General features: G+C 37.6%; 1 pseudogene; it reads left to right on the top strand.

Annotated features, from left to right (window-relative positions):
- The first annotated feature begins 259 nt into the window (after nt 1-259).
- Nucleotides 260-15,649, top strand: part of LOC124529136 (parafibromin-like) — a 115,022-nt pseudogene continuing 99,632 nt past the window's right edge.

The following is a 15,649-nucleotide window of genomic DNA, read 5'->3' as shown; positions in this document are numbered from 1 at the left end:
CTCATGGACCACGAGATCATGACCTGAGCCGAAGTTGGCCGCTTAACCGACTGAGCCACCCAGGCGCCCCTAATGGCATATTTCTGATGCTGGGAAGTCATAACCAATCGCTGTGGAGCCTGGACAACAAAACATGCGAGCAGGAGATCATGGCCTATCACAAGAAGCATGAGGAGGCTATCCAGTCTGTCACCAGCCACCCCAACAAGGCCTTCATTGACAGTGTGGACACTGACACCCCGGCCAAGATCTTCGTATAATGCCTACTTGGCCCAGCCCTGACTGCCATGCTGACTGGGGAGCAGGCCAGGCAGGTGGAACTAAGATGACTCCCAGCCTCAGTCTGGAGGCCCAGAGGCCCAGCCTCTTCCCACCTGCCTCAGAGCCTGGTGGTACTTCCCCCAGGAGACCATTCCCCATGGCCTACCCTTCCCCAAGCATCCTGGGGAGTGGCCTCCTTTGGGAATCACCCTCCAGAATGGCCTCTGGGAGTTTCCTCTCTGGGCCCTGGTGCCCAGTCCTGGTATCTGAGCTGCCTTCTTGGGCACAGCACAATTGGGGCTGGGTGTCCTTGGGGGTCAGCTTTTCCAAGATGCCAGAAGATGCCAGGTTCTCTCTTTAACCCCCAACTCCTCTTTTCCATCTCCTCAGACCTGGGTGGGAGCTGTGCTGTGAGGAGCCCCAGGCACCCCTGCTCTGGGTCTCCCCAGATGCCATGAAGCCAGTTGGATCCTGGACTGTACTCAGTGGGCGTACCAGGCCTGGTCCACCCAGGAAGCTTGCCCAGACCAAAACCCTCCCCTCAAGTTCCCTCAACACAGCTTTCTAGAAACTACCCAATGCCTCTAGGCCAGTAACTGCCTAGGGAGCAGGTGATGCCCTCACAGGAGATGCTCACCCCTACCTCCCCCAGGACTTCTCCACGGGCAACTCCCATGGGGCCAACAATGGGGAGAGATGGCTTTCTCTTGTCTCCTCCTAGGACATGGAGGGTGGAGAAGGGTCCCCCATAGCTCTTTATGAATAAATCTGTATAAATAAATAGGATTTTAATGTAGCCCACCTTCACCCATGTTGTTGTCACCCTAAATTCTTGGGCTCTCTTCCAGGTTTGTAAGCCCCATCCCCTCTGCCCTGGAGTTGGATGTGAAATTTGTCTCTATAAATCCATTGAAGAAAAAAAAAAGTTAGCTTTTGCTCTTATCTACATAACATTTTACAGATAAAGAAACTGAAGCTGTAAGAGAGACCACCAGAGGTTGACCAGGCTGAGCTGAAACCCAGATCTGATTGACCCCCAAATCCACACACTCAACACTATGCTGCTGCTTTTTTTTTTTTTTAATGTTTACTTATTTTTGAGAGAATGCAATTGGGGGAGGGGCAGAGAGAGGGGGACAGAGAATCCAAAGCAGGCTCTGCACTGACAGCAGTGAGCCCCATGTGAACTCAGGAACTGAAAGATCATGACCTAGGCAGAAGTTGGATGCTCAACCTACTGAGCCACCCAGGTGCCCCCTATGCTGCCGCTTCTTTTGCAGCAAAGGGCATTTTTGTGGGACTTCAGTGAGACTCTCATGATTTACCTTTATGACTGCCCCTTCCTTTGTTCTAATTCCAAGCTTGCTGTGCAGGCTTCTAATGCATTCCTGGGATCCTGGTGTGAGAAGGGGTGCTCTGGGTAGCAGAAATATGTGACCTGACTATTAAGCCCACGATTAATGAATTGACATTGTGCCTAATACATAAGGCACATTGTGCCTTTTTATCTTTTGTATCACTCAATCCTGAGAACTCTGGGAGCACTGGCAAAATTCAGTTCCTGACCCTGGCAAGCTGGTGCACAGACCTTAGCTGTGGTGACCATAACAAGGAATCTCCACATTATGCATTGCCCTTTGGCCTGCTCAGTCTTCCTACCTCATCCCTCTTGACCTGTCTCACACACCACAAAATTCTTCTGACAAGGCCCCGATTTATTTTTCTATCTGTCATCATATGACCTTAATGTGGGTCAGTGTTAATATTCTTCTTGACACTGACATAATTTCCCATCTCCACAGCTGTTTTCACTCCAATGAAGAGTTTTAAATGTGGTCATGATTCCAGATTTTTCACAATTTAGAATTCCTAGATAGCATTCATAGGAAAGGAAGGATTCATTTCTGAGTGTGGGGAAGTGGAAATAAGGAGAGACCTCTATGGAAATCCTTCAACTGCTGGGGAAGAAATGCTGGTATTAAGTCAATGAGATTTATTTGCTTTATTCCAAGTTTGTGAGAATACTGGGAATTCTTATCTATAATTGGTGGCATCACGATGACTGGTTTTCTGGTGACTCAAGTTCAGGAACTTTGCTGCGATGTGTTAGTAAAAGGAATACAGCAGGCCTCACCCAGGGCAGAAGCTTCTCTCTCAGATCATCCCAACATCTGAGACAGACCTTGGCCTTCCCCTGAGGCTCAGAGAAGCAAGACTGTTTGGATAAAACTGGTCTTAGTGCCTTTTTTCAGAGAAGGTTTTCTATCTTATTTTTGGAGTATGGAGGCAATCTTTACCAGTTGTTTCCAGCCAGTGGTAGACACGTATGTGAAAATCAGCAAAATCCTTCTGTGAGTAAATGAGGGGAAAAATGCTCACCCAATCTATTATAAAAGGTGATCATATATAGTTATGCCCCAATCTAAAAGAATTTAAAATCCAATCTTTTTTGCAGATAAATGGGGAAATTATTTTCACTTTCATAAGGTTAATTCTTCACAGGAAGATTCCTTTAAAGGCTGGACATTGGTTTATCTAAAATAACATGGAAAAAACCATACATAAGCACAACTTCTGATACATCTTCTTCCTTCTTCCCTGTAACTATGTTCCAGCCACATGACATGGTTTCTTGTTCTTAAATGCACCATGCCAGTTCATGCCTCTGTGCCTTTGCACAGGCTGATCCCTTCACCTGAAAAGTTCTCACACACATCTCACCTGTTGGAATTCTACTTGGATTTCTAGGCCCTTTCCAAGAATTAACACTCACACGGCACTTTTACTAGTTAGAATTGATCTTTCCTTCATGTCTTTCTACATCTTCTGTTTGTGTTCATTGTGAACACATTTTCTGCTTCCTAACAATAAGCCCCGAGTAAAAGGACTAGGGTTAGACTCTGTGTACATCCCACTGCTACGTGCCTAATAACTTGTCCTGCCTAGAATGTTTTCACATTTTTCCCCCTAGGTACCACTTATAGCAGAAGAGTATATGTCTTCAGACTGCTTTAAGATGGAATTTCTTTGAAGCTGTGATTTCTCTTAAAAATTCATGTAAATGTTACATTCAAATCTATCATGTAGTATTGGTAATTTTAATATAAAAATGTTTAAATTGACTCCCGCATAAAATTTAGACTCCAGAAACCATCTCACAGTTTATGCTTTATCCAGTTAGACCTTCTAGCACATGGCCCTTGGGATACACTTTTCTCAGTTGAAAAGAGTATTAAGTAGAAGCTTTAAAATGTTTATTGAATTGAATTAAACAAGTGAAATGTAATGTAAAATGAAGCATTTGTTCCAAATGCCGAATAATTGAGCAAATATTGTCAAGACAGAGGCTGCTTGTCATTATTAAGCTTAGAATAACATTTCAGAGAATTATTTAAAACAGCATAAGCTATCCAAAATGCATCATACTTACATTTGCTAATGCTCCCCACAACTCCCCCAGTTCTCATGTTCAACTTGTGAAGTGATTATATTAACCTGCTTGCAGCTAGTTGCTCTGAAAACCTTTGACAAATACAGAGCCCCACAAGAGGCAACTGCCCCCCCCATTTCCTTTTGGTAGATATTTTAGCCTATGATCTTCTGGACCCATGTTTCTTTTCATGCTTATGATAGAATCAAAGCTGAAAAAGCTTTATAAATAAGTGACACCTGGTCACTTATCTGCCTGCTGAAGAAGTATAATTCAGTTTTAAAGGACATGTCTAAAAAAGATTTCTAAAATAGCCTGGGAGAATACCAGATTACCTTAGGAAATAATTGCTGAATTTGAACACACAGTATAAATAAATAAAACACCCCTAACTCTTACCTTCTGCTGAAATAGCTACTCATGCTCAGGCATTTGAAGAAATCATTTCTTAAACAACATTCCTATGGCCCAAAATATGCTAAATGACTCCCAAAGTAAATATTTTTATGACAACATAATAATAATGAAATCCAGTGTCATATAAAATTCTCTGATTCTGTTGGGAAATGTGTTCATGCAAGAACCAGACGCTCTTCATCATAATCTCCAACTACAGTCAACATAATCATGGCAAAGGGCATTTTTTAACTGAACAAGGTTACCTGAGCACAGATGTGACCTATTCCCTTTGCATTCTTTACATATCTCAGCAAGATCCTTATTAATAACTGCTGAATGGAGAAGGGAAGTAGACCAGCACAAACAGCTACACGATGGAATTTTCTATCTCTGCAGTAGTGCCTCCCCCGACTACTCTTAGATTCCTCTTCTAATCTAGCATGATGTACGTGGGTCAAGTGTGGAACGAGTGCCTTTACATTTTCCTCTTCTTGAATATTTGCTTGTAGTTTTCCTTCCTTGCATGCTTACGAAACCAGCAGAGACGTGATCTTCTTAGTCTGGCTTTGACAGTGTAATAAAATGCCTGACGCCCATTGCTCCTTTCTTAACGCTTATCAGGCTGCCTTGTTCCTTGCATCAGGGCTCTCTGGAACAGCCATTCTATCATTTACGGCTTGGCTGTCTTTCTGGTGCTACCCTTATTCTAACTATTTTCTGTAGCACTTGGCTGAAATTGTATATATGCAGTAAAATCACTGAACTGAGGAAGATCTGCCTGCCTGTTTCTCCCGCAAGGCACACAGCATCCGCAGGAGCAACTCATCACAGATCCAGTGATATTTCAGTCACACTGCGACTGCACAGGCAGGTTTAATCAACTTCGCCACACACGTAATTCACAGTGGATCCCTTTTGTTTCACTTATCATCTGAACGAATGCACACAGGAAGCTCATTTAACCCCCCCCACATTTGTCATCAGCTGCTATATTAAATATTGATTTTATTTTCCCAGGTCAGGAATGATGAAATCAATATCTAACATGGCAAGTTTATATTTGCTCATACTTTTCATTTGGGTTCCCTGACAAATTTTAAAACATTTTACATTGCACAAATGTTTATAGATTTAAATGTCAGTAAAGGTTAAGAGTTAATTGCACATGAAACTGACTGCATTAAATTTAAAAGTGAGAGTGGTTATTATTAAACACATATGGGGGTATTATATTATTTTATTATTATGATACACTAACTCACTCATTAAATAATTTGTTCATTATTCATTTGATACATGTTAATGCAGCATTTGGTATTTTTCAGAGTGCTTGAAAGTAAAAAGTTAAGCATTGACATATAAAAGTGTTTTCAAACTATAAATCTTCATAGAAATATTATACCTGAAAGTCCTTTTTGTGTTTCGATTTATTCATTCATTCACAAAATGTTAGGCATTCACTGTGTACAGCCCAAGCCCTGTGGTAAGAAGTGTGAATTCACAGACAAATAAGAACAACACCCCCAGCCCCCACCACCCTTTCAGGAGCCCACAGTTTAGTGGGAAAGAAGCAGGCACAGAAGAGGACAGATTTGGTAAAGAAGTCATAGATGAGGTTCTCTCTGGTAGCCTCATGGGTAGTCTCCCCCAGGGCTCCACAGATGGGCAGAGGAGGTAGAAACCAGAGAGAAGAGAAATGTCAGCTCTGAAATGGCTTGAGGTATTTAGGAATGTTGAAAAATTATAGTGCCTGGAGCAGATAAGAAAAGTGACTTGAGAAATGGGAGGAGGAGCCAAGATGTGAAAGTCTATCTGTGGTGCCTCTGCTACACACTTTAGTCATGGGTCCAGTCGTGGGTCCATTACCATGTGGTAATGATACTATACTCCCAAACCATCTTATGGAACTGTGGTAAGAATTAGGTTAAATAATGTTATATAAATCATTTTTAAGACAGTGGAGCATGACACATAAAAGTATTATCATTAACATTATGATTATGATTATCATTTAAAAGCTGAGGTAAACCTTAAGTACTTGGCAACTAGTTCAGAAACAATCTTCTTTCCTAGAGCACCAGATAGTAATAGCTAATTTACAAACATATGGTAGAAATGTCTGTATTTAAACATCAATTCTTTGACTGAAAATTGACAAAAATCTCTCTAGGTGAATTGACTGAAAGTAAGTTGAAAATAAACAGCTCAAAGCCTCTGGTGTGAATGGTGCTAGATTTGTGCTGTGTGTTACCCATACAACCATACACTAGTGCCTTTGCCAACACAGGGGTTTGATAAGGATTAGAGAATAGTGGAAAATCAGTATTTGAAGAGGTTTGAGTCAAGCATTTTCCAGAGTTGAAAGACATGATTTACTGACCCAAGAGCACACTCAGAGTACTGAGCATGATAAAGATAAAAATACACACTTCCAGCTGTATCACTAATTGGCTGTGGACACGGACAGTGATACGTCAACTCTAGGTGCTCTGGTTTCCTTATATATACCACAAAATATTAACAATATTTTCTTCGTAAATTTGTTGTGAAGTACAAGTGAGTTCATATTTGTATTTAGCCCACTGGCACACAGCAAAAAATGGTAGCTATTATTAACAAGGAATGGCAACTAGTTGACAGCTTTTTTGCCACTGGCAGCAATGAGTGACAGAGAATAATATACTAATATCCTTAAAGTGCTAAAGAGGCAATAAGTATCAACCTAGAATTTTATTAAGCCTAGGTAAATTATTAACATTGAGATAAAAAGTCAAGATATTTTCAGACCCAAACTAAGAACGTGTACAGCCCATAAGCCCTCACCAGGGAATTATTAAAGGATATACTATGCAAAAAAGACATGAATTCATAAGGCCTGAGTTACAAGAAAGAAAATTTACCATACAAATGCATTAAGATAATTCTGAAATAGTTATTCAATAGACAGCATCTACTAATTTTTGTTGAAAAAATTAAAAATGCAAGTCAGATAAAAATAATAGGAGAAAGGAGTTGTCCAATGAATAGCTAAAGCATGCTAAGATATATATCTGAAATACACCAAGAGTTGGGCCCTGAGAGAAGGAGACCCCTTAATTCTCTGTGTGTACAAGTCACAGGCTGCCTCCACAAGCTGTGCACATGTAGACCAGACTCAGAGAAGCTTAGCAGAATATTTGAGAGCTAAACTATGATCTATAATTGCTGCCCTAGTCTCAGACTGACTCTTCAGTGTTCATGCACATAGGCTTTAAAAAACAAATATTGGGCCTACTATCCACAGACTGAGACAAAACTTGCCATCAGGTCCTATCTGGGTTGTTTACCTGCTAAAACAAACAAACAAAATCAACACTATCCAAAGGATTTTAACATGACCTAGATAGAGTCTCATAATATTCAAAATGTCCAGGATACACAGATGTCCTAGAAAATTATTCAACATGTAAAAAGCCAAGAAAACCAGAATAATTCTTAAGGGAAATAATAATCAACAGACACTAACCCCAAAAAGATAAAAAGGTGGGAATTATTAGAGAGTTAAAAACAGCTACTATAGCCACTGTGTACTGTGAAGTAAAGGTGAGCATTTTTGAAATAAATAGAAAAATGTAAATTATCAGCAGAGAAAGAAACAATAAAAAAGATGAAAATTTTAAAACTGAAAAATACAATATCTGAAGTAAAAAAAATTATTAAAGGACAGAACTGAGAGAAAAAACAAAAGATTTTAAAACACTTAACAAATCCTCACAAAATGTGTGAGACAATATCAAATGGTCTAATTTATTGCCAATGGAGTGACAGAAGGAAAGGAAAAAGAGATGGGTACAGAAAATATATGTGAAAAAAAATTGACTGGAAACTTCCCAAATCTGGTGAAAGACATAAATTTATATATTTAAGAAGTTCAGTGAACTCCAAACCAAATAAAACCACAGAAAACTGCACCTAACACATCATAATCAAATTGCTAAAAACCAAAGATGAAGAAAAATAATCTTGAAAGGAGCCAGAAAAAAATTACACATTCATAGAGAAACATTTATAGTTCATTTGGACTATTTGAATAATCCAAATGAACTATAGATTTTTCATTGAAAAATGCCAAAAAAATGCAACTATCAAACCAGAATTCTATACCCTGTGAAATATTTTTATAGTCAACAATATGATACACTTTCTTCTCAAGTGCATGTGAAACCTTCACCAAGATAGACCATATCTTTGGCCAAAAATAAGTAAATACATAAAAATAACAAATTGAAAATAATTGAAATCATACTAAATATGTACTCTGACCATAATGGAATTAAACTAGAAATCACTAATAAGAAGACACAGATAATCTCCAAATATTTGGAAATTAAGAAAAAAACACTTCTCAATAACACATGGATCAAAAAAGAAATCTCAAAGGAAGTTAGATAATATTTTGAACTGAATGCAAAGATACCATGTCAAACTTTTTGACTGCAACAAAAGTAACACATACAGAGAAATTTATAGCATTGAATCTTATATTAGAAGAGAAATTTCAAATCAATGCTCTATAATTTCTCCTGAAGAAACTAAAAAGAACAAATGCAAAGCATATATAAGGAAGGGATAATAAAGAGCAGAAATCTGTGATATTGAAAAGAGATAAAACAAAGAAAAAAAATCAATGCAGTGAAAAGCTAGGTTTTTAGAAAAAATGAATAAAATTGATAAGCCTCTAATATAAAGATTGCCAGTATAAAGAGAAGGATATATCTCTGCAGACCCTGGAGACATTAACAAAATAATAAAAGTTATGTCAACAACTTTATTCCCATAAATTCTATAACTTCAATGAAGCAGACCAATGGCTCAAAAGACACAAGCTACACAAACTTATTGAAGAAGAATAAGTAGCTGGAATGGCACCATATCTTTTGAACAGTTGGATTTGTCTTGCAAAGTTTCCAACAAAGAAAATTCCAGGTCCAAATTGTTTCACTGGAAAATTCTACCAAATATTAAAGAGGAAATTATACCAATTCTACAATTTGCTTCCAGAAAATAGAAGATACAGTTCCCAGCACATTTTACAAGGCCAGTGTTATCCTGATACCAAACCAGACAAAGACATTATAAGAACATAAGACTACAGAATGATATCTCTCATAACCAAGATGTAAAAAATCTTCAACAAAGTATTAGCAAATAAGATCCAGCATTATATAAAAAGGATGACTCATTATGACACAAAGCTGTTTCAACATCAGAAAATCAATCAATGTAATTAACTGTATTAACAAATGATTCATAAAAAAAATTCTCATAAAACTGGGAGTAAAGGGGGAACTTCAACCTGGTAAAGAGCATCTACAAAAAACCCTACAGCAAAATTATACTTAATGACATGAGACTGGACGCTTCCTCCCTAAGATCAGGAACAATGCAAGGATGTTTTTTCTCACCATATTTACTCGTAGTATCATCCTGTAAGTTTTAAACAGTGTAATAAAGCAAGAAACATAAAAGACATACAGATTGGAAAGGCAATAATAAAACTCTCTCTATACAAAGATAACAATTGTTTTGTGCAAAACTTCAAGGAATCTACAAAAGATATTTTAGAATGAACAAGTAAGTTTAACAATGTCATAGGATGCAAAGTTAATATAGAAAAATCAATTGTATTTCTATATACTAGTAATGAACAATAGAAAATCGAAATTACAGAAAACTGACCTTTACCAAAAAATAAAACACTAGGTATAAATCGAACAAAATATACACAGATTCTCTATGCTGAAAACTACAAGACACTAATAAATAAAATTAGAGTAGACCTAAGTAAATAGAGAGAGGTGTCATGTTCATGGAAGACTCAGTATTGTTAAGAAGTTAATGGGGCTCCTGGGTGGTTTAGTCAGTTACGCGTCCAACTTTGGCTGAAGTCATGATCTCGCGGTTCGAGATTTCAAGCCCTATGTTGGGCTCTGTGCTGTCAGCTCTGAGCCTGGAGCCTGCTTCGGATTCTGTGCTCTCTCTCTCTGCCTCTCTCCCACTCCCACTCTGTCTCTCAAAAATAAATAAACATTGGGGCGCCTGGGTGGCGCAGTCGGTTAAGCGTCCGACTTCAGCCAGGTCACGATCTCGCAGTCCGTGAGTTTGAGCCCCGCGTCAGGCTCTGGGCTGAGGGCTCAGAGCCTGGAGCCTGTTTCCGATTCTGTGTCTCCCTCTCTCTCTGCCCCTCCCCCGTTCATGCTCTGTCTCTGTCCCAAAAATAAAATAAAAATAAATAAACATTAAAAAAAAATTTTTTTTTAAAAAGAAGTTAGTTCTCTCCAAACTGATATATAGATTTAACAAAATCCTAAACAAAACTCTGACAGGAGTTTTTTAAGATAGAAAAAAATTTCTAAAATTTATATAGAATGGCAAAGAAACTAGAAAAGCCAAAACAATTTTGTCAAAGAAGAACAAAGTTGGAAGATGCATACTACCTGATTTCAAGGTTCCTATAAAGCTTCAATAATCAACACAGTATGATATTGGCAAGAGGATAGACCTGTAGATCCGTGGAACAGAATCGAGATGCCAGGTATAGACCCACTGAAATATAGTCAACTGATTTTTGGCAATGATGCAAAGGCAATTCAACAAAGAAAGAATAGTCATTCAGCCATATGCAAAAAAAAGAACCAGGACATTATACACATAATACAAAAAGTAACCCCAAATAGATTATAAACCTAATGTAAAATATGACACTATGAAACTTTTAGAAGAAATCATAGGAGAAAATCTTTGTGACCTTGAATCAGGGAAAGATATCTTAGATACACCCCCAAGAACATGACTACAAAAGAAAAAATCTTTAATCAGATCTCATCAAAACTTAAAAAACTTTTGCCCTCTGAAAGACAATGTTAAGAAACTGAAAATACAAGCCACAGACTGATAGAAAATGTTCATTAAGTGCACATATGACAAATAACTTGTATCCAGAATATATAAAAAAATCTTAAAATTTGACAAAAAGAAAACAAATAACCCAGTAAAAAATTGGCAAAAGATTTGAGTAGACACTTCACCAAAGGATAGATAGGCACCTGAAAAGATACTTTAACATCATTATTCTTTAGGGAATTCAAATTGAAAGAGATACCATTATACTTCTATTAAGGTGGCAAAAAACAAAACCAAAAAGAACCCCTAACAGTATCAAGTACTAGCAAAGAAAAGGAGAGAGTGGAATTGTCATATATTGATGGTGGGCATGCAAAATGGTACGGCCACTCTGTAAAATAATTTGGCAATTTCTTATAAAACTACACATGCAAGAGCCATTCAGCCCAGCTGAGTATTTTTTACCTAAGAAAATGAAACAAGTTCATACAAACACCTGTACACAAACATTGATAGTTTTATTCATAATCACCAACAACTGGAAACAACACATATCTTTCAGTTGAATGGATAACTGTTGATACTATTAATACGATTAATACAGTCAGTAAGATGGATGAACCTCAAATATATTATGCTAAGAGTCAACAAACTATTTGGTCTCTAGGTCAAATTCAGCCACATTTATTCATTTGTGTATTGTTTCTCTGTGTTACTATGGCAGATTTGAATAGTTGCAACAAAGACCATATGGCCCACAAAGCAAAAAATATTTACTATCTGGCCCTTACAGAAAATGCTTACCAATCCGTGTGCTAAGTGAAGGAAGATAGACCCAAAAGGTTACATGTAATATGGTTCCATTTATACAAAGTTCTGGAAAAGTCAAAATTATTGGGTTGGAGAACAGATCACTGATTCCCAGGGGTTGGGCCCAGTTACAGGGATTGACTATATAATAAGTCAGCATTTTTGGATGTGATGGAACTATTCTGTATCTTATTATGGTAGTTGTTACACAACTGTCTGCATTTGCTAAAGTTAACGTAACTGATATAACTGCACATCCAAAAAAAGAAAAAAAGCGAGTTTTCCTGTATGTAAACTAAAAACTAAATTTAAAAAAAAAGAGGCAAAAATAAGTGCTGTAAAAATGGCACATATATTAGTCTGGATTTTTTGGCTTCAAGTTGCAGGAACTCAAATGATTTTTAAGTAGAAAAGGAAAGAGATGATTCATTGCTCAGCTGGAAGAGCTACTTTGGTGAATGACAAACCCAGAGGCTGGCCTTCAGAAACCAGAGCTGAGAGATGAGACCCACAGATCATTGCAGCCAGGATTCTTTCTCTTGCCTTGCTCTCGGGTCTTACATTCTTGGTTTCTCTCTCCTATCGATCTCCTTGTGGCAGGAAACCTGTCCCTTGGCAGTCCCAATTTAGTAACTCAGAGAATGAGAGAACTTTTTCCCCCCTCTAAGTGTTTATTTATCAACTGCAGGGAAAGACGATGACCTTTGTGGCCATAGGCTCACACCTTGATCAATCACTGTAGCCAAGAAGGAAGAAGCACGAGGATAGCTAACCCCAGCTCTGTGGTCAAAGGACTAGGGTCTGTTTGGAGAAGAATGGGATTGGAAAGCTCTTTGGGCAGGCAAAATCCAGTTGCAGGCTTAACTATAAATTAATAAATCATTAATTAAATTATTAAGATTATTAATAAAATTAACACAATATCTAGCGAACATCTCTTTTCACAACTGTTTCCTTACACAAGGCAAACTTGGATTTGAAAGGAAGGTCAAAGGCATTAAAACAAGGTTTTGAGGCACTTCACCCATGAGGTCTGTAGGACTGGTAGCCTATCTTAATTAAGTGTGAAAATATTTATTTCAGGTCCCAGTGGATTTCACTGAAGTATTGATATTTCAAAAAAACGATAAAAGGGAAATAGCCTAATGCTGTTTGTGTAGCTCAAATTAAAAGACCTTATTATGTAAATCAAGCCCTATAGAATCACCTTTGTAATCAAGCTTTTTTCCTTTGAAGTACCAATCTTTAAACATTTTGGAATTCTTTTTAAAAAATCAAATCTAGATAGCCTCTCTTGTTAGAAGATAAAAGATGTTTAATTTTAAAGATTTTCCCAGGAAGCCATTAATCAGCTTTATCATTAATTAATGATGATTGAACTCAGTTTACTAATTTTCCTGCCCCTGTGTCAGTGAATTAGAACCATTCTCTTTAAATAGAAGACAGATATTCAAAAGTGTTAATTTTTCTATTTTCTTGCAGTGAATGTTATAAAGAAATCATAAAACAAGGTATAAATCCTCTTCCAAAGCAAGACACATAAGCTTCGTTATCTCATCTTTCTCTTTCCCATTCTGCAATATTACTGCAAGGGCTCCACCTGAAGGGGTTAGCTTGCACAGAGTAGACCACAAACACGCTGATCGCAAGTGCCTAAATTACCAACCTTATCAGGAGGGAAAGAAAAACAAAAGCTGGCTTCCATTTGCCCAGCCTTCTGGCTCATCGACCAAGAAACACAGCCTCGGCTGCTCATTTGCGGTCTTGCATTGATGACTTCTTCCCAGGAGGGAACCACAAAGAGAATCATTCACCCTCAAATTCTCATACTTCCCAGCCTGGGGAAGCAGAAACAGATGAAGAAATTGGAATATGACTTGCCTGAGAGCAACTCTGAACAATTTCAGAGAGGATTTATGTCATGTACTCTCAAGTTTTTAAACCTAATTTAATAAGTATACGTCTTCTTTGCAGAATAACACTGTGCATATCAGAACCGTTTTTATCTTTTCCAACTGGAAACGGAAACAAAGTTTCCCATTACTGGCAAATCCTGTCAGTATTACAACAGCTGTGTAGAAGTTAATCCCCATCTTATTTTTTTCTCCTGTACAATAAAGTTATATTATCACATATTTTAAATTTCTCTACTAGTCTATTTTGAAGCTACAAGTTTAAGGGATGTAGAATATTTAAAGTTAAAGCTGAAAACTTTAAAAAATGTTATTAGGAAAAGTCATTTTGTATTCACAGTAAGCAATGCCAATCTGGTATGATCATGTTTAATAGAAGTGATTCAAGAACTGGTTCTAAAATGTGTGGCCATTGTGAGGGGGTGATCAAAATCCTTTTTCTTTTTCAGAATTGAAGACAAAGGCCAATTCTGAGAACAAACGCTATTAAGTACCTCCACATTCTAGTTCAAGGAATAATTAGAGGTGTATCTAAGGGTTCACTGATTGACTTTACTGATACAAAATCTCCATTTAACCTTGGCCTCCGGATTGAGGTGAGATGAGTTGGCCCAGAGGGAAGTGGGAGAGGCTGGGCGGAAGGCAAGTTTGTGAGGAGAGGCTGAGGAGGAGGGGGCTCAAGCAGTGGTGTACCTGGAGGCCCACCTAGGGTATTTGACACCCAGAATGAATAGTTCACGCCCCCCTCCTCGCTATCACAAAATTATTTCAGTAATCATCATAAACTGGAATTAGTAATAATAACAGAAAGGAGATGTAAACAATGAAAGACGCTTTATTGATTTTTGTAAATATAATCATGCCAGTAAAAAATAATAAAAAAATTAACAAAAATATTGCAAAAAAAGGGAAAAGTAATGGGTTAATATATTTTTAATTATAATAATGCATTTTTTTCAAAAAGGGAAAAATTTATTCCTTCATGTTGATCTGGCACAGTAAAGAATAACATTACAGTTTCTGTTTTCAAACCTTAATTTTGTCGAAACAGATCTTCACATATTCATGATTGTTGACCTATCTTCCCTCATGGTTGGATGAAGAACTACTTTTTTGTTGATTTTAATTTCAAAAGCTTTTTTCACATGAAACAATACATATACAAATAGCAGTGAAAGGTCTTAAGCATAAGGATAAGTTCAGTAGAGATTCATAAAAATCCCATTTCACAATAAATTTCCAGCAATTGCAATACTAAATAAACATGTCATTGTTTCTTTGGGATCTATTCTAGCAGCTTTATTTTTTTTTTTTAAACGTTTTTTATTTATTTTTGGGACAGAGCGAGACAGAGCATGAACGGGGGAGGGGCAGAGAGAGAGGGAGACACAGAATCGGAAACAGGCTCCAGGCTCTGGGCCATCAGCCCAGAGCCCGACGCGGGGCTCGAACCCACGGACCGTGAGATCGTGACCTGGCTGAAGTCGGACGCTTAACCGACTGCGCCACCCAGGCGCCCCTCTAGCAGCTTTTAAATGTCTCCAATCAAAAAAAATTTCACTTGTCTTTACTGGTAAATTCAACAAGAATTTATATCATATTCCATAAAACTTACGAAGTTTTCCATCTGCAAAAATCAGGGACATTATTTTATCCCTTGCTCTACAGCAAATGTCCGGGTCTTGGAAAGAATAATGAAGTGGTTCAATCCCAGCCTCTTTATATCTCCTGGCAATGTAAGATCAACATGTTTTGTTATTTCTCCTGATATTCTTTAAAATTTGACTTTTTTCTAGGTAAATATCCATATATTTTTGTGTTTGTTATTGGGAGAAAAACCTTTTTCTCTACCAGCTTAGGTCTGAATGGTCAGAAATTAATTGACAATAGACAGATGAATAGGACAAAAATGTATTGTGCTCTACAGAGACATCTAGGGATAAAGATTTACCTA

The sequence above is a fragment of the Lynx rufus genome, unplaced genomic scaffold (genome assembly GCF_022079265.1).
Source record: "Lynx rufus isolate CCGP_SWC_20201006 ecotype Redwood Valley unplaced genomic scaffold, mLynRuf1.p SCAF_6, whole genome shotgun sequence".
Lineage (NCBI taxonomy): Eukaryota > Metazoa > Chordata > Mammalia > Carnivora > Felidae > Lynx > Lynx rufus.
The sequence above is the reverse complement of the archived record's forward strand: the minus strand, read 5'-3'. Positions and strand labels throughout refer to the sequence as shown.